Here is a 9,886-nt window from a genome sequence, read left to right on the forward strand (position 1 = left end):
ATTTGTTGGCCGAATAAAGACAACAGATCGCCGAAAGAAACAAATCACCATAATGAAATAAATCGAAAATAAACGATTTGACGACCGCTGAAATGACACCAACTTTTGTTCGGAAACTAATCGCCGGAATGAAACAAATCGCCGCCGCATTGCGTGGGTACGATACTAGTATATATATATATATATATATATATATATATATATATATATATATATATATATATATAATGCATAAATTCAACTTGGTATAAAGACGTTACGCTTCTTCGAAGTTTCACGATTAAATCGACATGGATCAACGTAATGTAACAAGTGAATTTTAGATAGGTTACTTATTAGTCTAATAAATCTAAATGAAAGTCATAATAGTCGTAAAACCGAGAGCATGCATATAGAGAACATCTAAATCTGACTTCACTTGAGGAAGTTATGATTTTTAGCAGTGCAGGATAACAATGTGCAACACAAAAACCGAATTTAAGATTGGTTGATTGTTTAGAAAAACAATCTAAACGAGAGTTGAAGATATCATTAATAGGAGTCCATCGATATAAGGACGTCAGACGAGAGAGTTATGAATTTTTAACGGGCTTTAACTGTCTAAGCATGTTAAAAATGCAACTTTAAAAATAAAGTCAAAATTAGCCGAAGAAGTCTAAATTAAAGTTGTATATCTTGTTCGACAGCTATGCATAGATATAACACCCGTCGAAAAAAATCATGTATGAACAAGATACAGATTTTCTAAAAAAATAGAATTTCCCCCGCACAGCCGCACGCCCCGACATCATGTGTGGCATGCATTTGACCAACCACAAGAATCAGCCATGTGTCACCACCCAATGCTTTCCATGTTACCCTTTCAAACCACATGTGCGGCACGCACTGATATAGTGCGCGACACGCCTTGATTTTCAGCCTATGTATTCCTTCGTTTTCCGCCCATTTTCTCATAACTTTGTACACATTCTCTCTGTAACACTTTCCACCTTTTAGCCCTTTACTCCCTAGTTCCCGACTACTTTATCGAGGCCTTGCAGCATCGAAGTGACAACGATTAGAAGCTCGTGGGTCAGAGTTATGCCCGCATAATCCCATTTTTTTCTAGAACTCTTTGTAAGTTAGGCTACACTTATTATGCTTTTAAGTGTAACTTGTATTTATATTCATAGTCGTTATGAATGTGTAAATAAAGATTTGTCAGTAATCCCAGTAATAATACTGATTAATCTACACTTACGGGAGTGGTGTCTAGAATGTTCACATTTGCTTGGTTGTTGGATTTAAAAAAGCTATATACTGAAATGATCCTACCTCCTAACTCTCTTGCATGGTTGATCCTTATTTGATAGAACTACCAATATTCATTGAGATTAGTGATGGGACTAGCCTACGTTACCGGATTACCCTTGGGACTAATAAACTCTAGTGTTACAGGTTGATACTTGTTAGATGCTTACTCGCCAATTGGATTACCAGGATAGCTGATAACCATCTGAGAGACTGTCAAGGTGAGTTCTTCTCACTATATTGTATACTCCGGTATGTATCCTCTGTATGTTAGGATATAGTTACCATGTAGTATGCACTTAGGCAATTAGACTAGGATGGTTAGTTGCATGTTATGTGGACTGTTGCTATATGTTTATGTGTATATATGGAGTTGAGGGCGGGCCAGCCTTGTGCTGAAGGCCAATAGACTCGGCTGCACTAGCTTTATGTTAAAGGCCAAGGACAAGCAAACCAACCACGTGTTGAAGGCTATATAGTGTAGACCGGATATATAATGAAGGACAAGGTGTGGACCAACTATAAGTTGAAGGATGTTATGTGTATGCATTTTGTATATGTTGTGGTATGTGGTATCTTGAGAGAATTCACTAAGCCTCGATTTACAGTTGTTGAATAACTACTTTTAGGTTGTTCTTCGGATCGAGGAAAGGCTCCAGCATGATTGTAATATAATGTGTGTAAGACTTATATTTTGAATAATTAAAAATGAAAAAAAATTGACTTGAAAATCAAGATGTAACACGTTACACCTTCACCCTCTATCCCATAACGAATAAATTGTAAGAATTTCAAATATAAAATTGTGGGTTTATTTTTCGGGCTGATGAAGAGACATTTAATCATGCAAGAAGTGTCATCCCTAGTTTGCTAAATTCGACCAACAAGCTTGAAGATCATATTCAGAAATTAAAGTTGTTGCTACTATTTAGTTGGGATTGATTTTTTATAATTATTCTAGTGTACAAGTTGTAATTGCTCTGGTCAATGTAGTTGAACGAAATTGTAATGTTAATCATGTGTTGTGTTATGTAATGTTACTGTAATAAAAATATTTTGTTGTCTAATGGTACTATAATGGCAATGGAAATAACATTTTAAAGTTTCATGTAGTACTTGATTGATAACTACATTTATTGGGATGACAATGGTTTAGGTTCAATCTTAAAGGATATTTGTAATGGTACTAAAATGCAAATACATTGATAGGTTCAATCTTGAAGGATATATTATGAAGTACTTAATAAATGCTTAATTATTATAGAAAGTAAGCAAACTACCTTTTGGATATATTAGAAAGGACAACACAAACAAAGTACTAATTCGATATAATGCCATTACAAACTCTAAATTCAACACATAACAAAGTTCCAAACACCATACATATTAACACATACTGAAACAACCATTTCATTGCACCTTAAAATCATATCAAAATAATAGTTCAATATTTTTAATAAAACACCATATCCCAAAAAAAGAGCAACTTAAAAGTTCACAAAAACATGACATTAGGCAATAAAACTAGACAAGTTCTATTCAAAAAAACATTGTTCCCTTTCTTCCTAGCTCCAAATGGTTTCCCTTGCCTTTGGTGTTCTTTCACTTGCATTGCGCGTGTACTTGTACTTGCACGTGCATTTTAACATTTATGACTTTTGCATTATGGCCTAAATTTTTGCACTTTGAGCATGTCGTAGACTTGTTCTTTCTTGCAGCGCTACCACCCTTCACGATATCTTCCAATTTCATAATAGCCTTCTTTTGTTTCTTTTTGTGTTTACCAATGGGGAGATGATGGTTTAGCGAAAGCAATATGGTATAGTACCATTACACAATATCCCTAACTCTATTCTTTTTATTCATTGTTATCTCAACTTCCCTTATAGTCTCTATAACATACAATCTTATTTTAAAGGTTGTAAATTTCTGAAACACATAAAACGGGTTAGTAACATGAACTTGTTTATTTTCTTCTACCATTCATATTTCTCTAAGTGACTTTCTTCTTGTGCTACTTATCACGTCATCTAGGGTAGTTCAATTAGCATTACGTCGTTGTTAAGCACCTCAACTTCTTTACTGTAACGCTCGCAGATCCGGGCTAGTCAAATTAGAGGCAATAAGTGTCGAAAATGACTTTTCGACAGAAGCTTATAAATAATTTGAACCAAGTTGTAGTATATGTCACTAGGTTTCCTTACATATAAAGAGCGCCGAAATCTGAGTTATAACGAAGAAGTTATGACCCGTCGAGGTTTAGCGACGGAACCGACACGACACCGCGAAGACGTAAATAGCGAATTTATGATAGAGCGACTTTTAGCCTTAGTAATCTAAATGAAAGTCATAGAATATGTTAACCTGAGAACGTCCATAAAAAGAACGCCCAAATCTGACTTCGTATGAGGAAGTTATGATTTTTCGAAGTTTCGGCATAGCGGTGTACATCCCGAAGTTCGAGTTTTAGATCGAGCAGTTTTAGCCGACACAACCTAAACGAGAATCGAAGATCTCGTTATTAGTAGCGTAACGATAAAAAGACAGACGAAAATAGACATTGGATAAAGAAGTTATGAGATTTTAACGGACCAATCCTGTCTTGGCCTGTTAAAAATATAACTTTAAAAATAAAGTCAAAATTAGCCGACGGAGTCTAATCGAAAGTTGTAGAGTACGTCTCCACCTACACGTGGATATAAATAACGTCAAAAACGGAGTTCGTATGAACGAGTTACAAATTATAATAGCATATTTACGTATTAAAATAAAGTATAAATCATATATACATACACACACACACACACACACACACACATATATATATATATATATATATATATATATATATATATATATATACATATGTATATATCATTAGAAAGGTATCGACGATGCAGTCATTATAAGACTAATGTTGAGTTCTTTCGACATTAGTTTAGTACAAATATCATTAAATCCATTTAAAATAGTATTATAAAGGGGTGTTTAGTTGTTTATATAACTATAAGGTCATTAAGTAATTATGGAGGGTAGTTTTTGTAAATTCAATTACTATAAATAAGAGGCTTGGGCTCTCATATTTCTTGCACCATTCTCTTGATTCAAAAGTCTTTCTCTCCTTATCCCTCGAGCATTTCGGTCCCTTGTGATTCGACTTCTCTTTCTGTAATTTTAGTATAGCAAGGTGAGCGCTGAAGCGCTGCACGAATCTTTCTTAGAAAGATTCAGCGACGAAGTTCTGCCCCTGCAGAGCCCGACTCCTAGCTAAAATCCCCTTGTAAGTAAGTTATGCTTACCCTATTTTAAATATAGTTTATATTTAAAATTAGTATTGTTATTATAAATTTATAATAAATATTTGAGCTATTATTATGACTTATATAAGTGTCGTTATAATATCTTTTTAACTACTCACGGTACGGGGAATCTAGTTTAAAGGGCCGCATAGGGTTGTTGGATTTCAGAAGTGCTATACGCCAAAATGGTCCTGCCCTCCGGTGTTTTATGTCTGCCCCTGTCTGTACATAGTGGTTGGAAAGTATTGTTTAAACACTTATATAATAATAATAATAATAATAATAATAATAATAATAATAATAATAATAATAATAATAATAATAATAATAATAAGAGTAATAATTAGTCACGGTAATATTATACTAAAATCTAGTGGTGATAATACTAGGTTTCGTCAAAGGAAATTATTTTAAAGTAAACGAAGCGTTGTCCGAGTACCGAGTCACCACCTTCTCAAGTGAGTGCATAGTTACTTTTAGCTTACACATAGATATGAAGTATTTTATATAAATTATTTGCTATGTGTGCATATTATCTGAATACTTGCTATCTATGCTGGATGAACGTTTTATGCATGTTTTCAATGATTTAAACTGTATATGTATTTTATATCTACAAAATGTGTTGGGTAAAACATGGGTAGATGTAATAGTTGCTGTGTGACAAAATAAAATAATGAGAGGCCTCGTTATAGATGTTAATGATGATACAGTCATCTAGCGGAGTATAGATGACGACCACGGACAATTCTAGACAGTCCAGTGGAACACTAGCAGACTCGCAACCTGTAGGTGTTTATTCGAACTATGTGTTTATTTGAAATGTGTGCTCACCAGATGTACTCCATCCCCCACATGGTTTCCTTAAGGACATTTATTGCTGAGGAATCCCCTTAGCAGTAGTGTCCGTCCCGATGATAATCCTTAGGGTAGGTCCCTTATGATAGATGCTTAGGGACGTAATGTGAGGATAACGGGAACGGGTAATCGGGTTGTTTAATTTAATAAAGTTAATAAACTTATTTATTATGGGTTGAAAACCCTATGTGCTCACCAGGCTCCCAAGCCTGACCCACTCAGTTTCTTGTATTACAGGTAGTGGCGCATGAGCATAGATGTGATGTCTTGGGATGAGAGATTAATGGATTTTAGGCCTGTAAATACGGAATAATGTAGTAAGGCCTATGTTGTATTGTTTATACTTATGTACTGTATCGAACATGACATCCCGAGTCTTTTTAATGAAATACATTTCTACGGAAATGGTTTTGATAAATCTTTATCATAATATTGTTTTGGGACAAATTCCGCAACTCTTTTATTAAAAGATTACTCTGATTTTGAAATAAAGTATAAACAAAACCGGTCTCTTCTGGCCGTGATTTTTGGGATGTCACATTTACATGACATTCATTTTTCTAAGATAATAGTTGACCCTCTAATAACACCAACCCATGCATTCAACATATTTGTCAACATGTAGGGAAAATTCTTATATATCAATATCATTTTGATCTTAGGATGTTGTCATTGTCTATGAAGAAATCATTATCCTCGCTATCACTAAAGTCCTCAGTATGTCCTGCATTGTCATTACTTTGAATGTCCTAATTAAAGGCTTGAAATTCATCTAAGGTATGTTATGTTGTGTTTCTATTTAGTTTTACACTAGATTTAGGCAACATAAGCATTTAAATATAATACTAAGTATACATGCACCTAGATCTAGGGTTTACTATTATAGCAACATACTTTTAAAACTATAAATATAAACTAACAACATGGATAAGATTGCCAACCTTTCAAGTATAATCATGTATGCTTGTAATCCACTTGAAGATCTCAACCCCTTGCAATTACTTGGAAGGACTAGCAGGCAAAGTAGAATGCTTCTAATGACTCACACCCAAAAGACTAAAATCCTAAAATATTTAAGAAATATGATAGAGGTTGGTGAGATATGAAAATCTTAACCTTCAAAGAGGTTGGATCGGTTTCCTCAAAGGTCATAGGGTTCTATTTATAGTTAAGGTAGCTTGCAGACAAAACATATTTGAATCAATAAAATAACCAGATTTAATCCATATTCAAATCATTTTCTTATCTGTTACCTGAAACAATTCTAGAAGGACTTCTAGAGCCTCCAAAATCGTCCATTCCCTTTAGGGTTTCTAGAATGCTCATCTTGCTAAACTATTGAACAATTAACATTTAGTCCTTGCACGATTCATTAAATCCTGATTAATTCTAATTAATTCCAAATTAATTATAACTAATTAATTCAAATTAATTATAACTAATTAATTTTAACAAGTTTCTAATTAATATATTAACATGTAATAAATTAATAAACTATTTTCATCACTCTCGTAAAATTTATTCTAGCTATTTTAGCTCTCGAGGACAATAAAAAAAGGATTTTTTTTATTATTCCTAAAGTCACACCAATTTAGTTATGACATTTGACACATATTTCTAACAAGTTCATGGTTAGTACTTGTAGCAGGGGTGTTTCAAATTGATCAAGAATGTTTTCAAGTTCAAGGATAACAACTATAATAAGGGGTTTGTCAAAATGATCAAGTATATGTTGGCTCATAGTCAAGGTCAACTAGAGAAGGTTTTTTTATACGAAATATCATTAGGGAGGGGGGGGGGGGTGACTCCATTTCTTTAGTTGATCCATTACAATTACATGTTTTAGACTCATTCCATGTCAAGAAAAGCCTTCTATAACACGAAGGTGGTTAGTAATTTCTTCTATCCTAATTGTACTTAGGTTTGGGGACATTGAATACATATGCAACATAGTTTTCACATGCATTGTATAAACTTCAATTAGCTTATGTTTGCTCACAAATCGCCTCAAATGGATAATCAATTCCAATCAACTTTGTTTTCATACGAGTGCCCTCAAATGGTTAATGCCCTCGTCACCGGGCAATGCGAATAACCCAAAATCCAAATTTGCAAATGGTCTTTTAATGTCTAGTGGTCCACTAAGGGGGTGTTTGGGATTGCTTTTTGAACTCCAAAAGTGTTTTTGTAAAAAGTGTTATTAACTTATGGTGGTGGCAAAATGAGTATTTAAAAAAGTGGTCAGATTAGTTTTTGATGTGACAGAAGTCAATAAGTTAAAAAAAATGTTTGGCTTAAAATCTCATTTTTTAATCTATTTTGGTTGAAAAGCTAAAAGTAATTTGAAAAAACCAAGTTTTATATACTTTTTAAAATCTACTTTCTAGAACTAATTAAAAATGTATTTTGAAAAGTACTTTTGAGTTTGCTATTTCTTTTTTGACTTACTGCTTTTTCGAAAAACCAATAAGTCAATAAGTTATTTTGAAAAGCAATCTGAAACATACCCTAAATATTTCTTTATAAGTTAATACCCTTAAATATTTCAATCCGGTTGAACTCTCTACCGTTAAACATTCTGATCGAGAAGATAGTGCTATGGCCGCATGTAACGGAAAAAACTTAAATTTGGTTTGTTAAAACTTACTGATTTTGATCAATCTTTTCAAGACTATTAAATGGTTATTGTAATGTCTTCCGATGTCGATTTCAGACATATCAATGTTGATTCTCTATCCCACCATTGTTGCATTGAAGAAGGTACGAAGCAATTAGTGTTTTCGTTCGTCAATTTGTGAGAAGGTAAGTATTTGTGACATAAACGAGAGTAATGATCAACGATGAAGGAATAAACCCTTGGTTTTCCCCATTGACACTATTAATAAAAAGACATATTTAACGAAGCATGAAAGGCTTATTAATGGACACATCTGAAATACAAATGGATGGAGGGATGAATCATGTAATAAAATAAACTTGGAGGATGGTCCATGTAAAACAAAAAGAGAAATTAAATATCATCCTACCTTTTATTTTTATTTTCCTTCCCATCCCATAAGTGTATAGAGATATTGGAACAAAAAAAAACATCTCATCAAGATATAGAGATAAATTTGACATCTCATCATGTAATAAATTTAACATCTCATCAATATTTAGAGATATAAGAAGGGTTAATATTATAAAAGCCCTAAACTTTTAACGCGTAATTGGAAAAAGCCATGATATTTTTTTTTTCTTATTGTTGTGGCCATAACTTTCTCGCAGAATTATCATTCTAGCCCACTTAACGAGTTTCATGGCTAAGTCGGTTAACTTTTTTGCAAAATTAGTCCTAAAAAGTTCAAATTTAGTCCATGAGGTTTGAAAAAAATTACATCACATGGTTTTTTAACTTTATTTTTCGTTTTTTGTATAATTTATTTATTTTTCGTTTTTTATAAATATATGTACATTTTTTATTTTCTTTTTATATATATATATTTAACTTATTTTCATTTTTTAACTTTATTTTTCAACAAATTTTAAGCCTTTTTACCTTTTTTTTTTCTATTTTTAGTGTATATATAGAGTATATTAGAGTTTTTTTTAGGTTTTTTCATATTTATTTTCGTATTATATTTTATTATTTTTATTTTTTTTCTTATTTGTTTTCAAATTATTTGTTCTTTTTTTTGTATTTTTATCTTTTTATTGACATTATTCGAAAAATATAAAATGTATTAATATATTAGAGTATATTACAATTTGGATAATTTATAGTTTTTCTAATTGTTTTTTATTTTTATTCAAGTAAATAAAGTAGTTATGTTTATATTTGTAATTTCGGTCTAACTTTTTTTCTTTTTTTTTTCTTTTTTTTTTCGTTAGTGCTATTATGTTTATGTTACGAAAAAATGAAAATTAAAAAAAAAATAGTTTGTTTACTAAGAATTAGTGTTTCAATGTGTTATATAACTTGCAAATTAAATTCAAGATAATATTTTTTAATTTGATAATAGACTAAAAATAATAATAATAATAATAATAATAATAATAGTCGATCGTTATAAAAAAAACTTGTTATAATAATTTATATTGAATTCAAGTTCGTTTACTTGAATCAAAGTAAATAAAAACATTAGAAAAACCGTAAATAACTAAAATAGGAAAAAAAAAATAGAAAACAAAAATTGGAGTAATATGAAAAAATCTTTGAAAAAATATTAGAAAAACCATAAATAACAAAAAATAGAAAAAAAATAAAAAAATAAAAAGGCGAAAAATTAAAATATAATACGAAAAGAAAGATGAAAAAACCTAAAAAAAACTTTAGTATATTCTATATATACACTAAAAAATAGAAAACAAAAGGTAAAAAGGTTAAAAAAAATTGTTGAAAAATAAAGTTAAAAGATAAAAATAAATAAAGTATATATATAAAAAGAAATAAAAAATGT

This window comes from Lactuca sativa, chromosome 7, assembly GCF_002870075.4.
Source record: "Lactuca sativa cultivar Salinas chromosome 7, Lsat_Salinas_v11, whole genome shotgun sequence".
In the NCBI taxonomy this organism is placed as follows: Eukaryota; Viridiplantae; Streptophyta; class Magnoliopsida; order Asterales; family Asteraceae; genus Lactuca; species Lactuca sativa.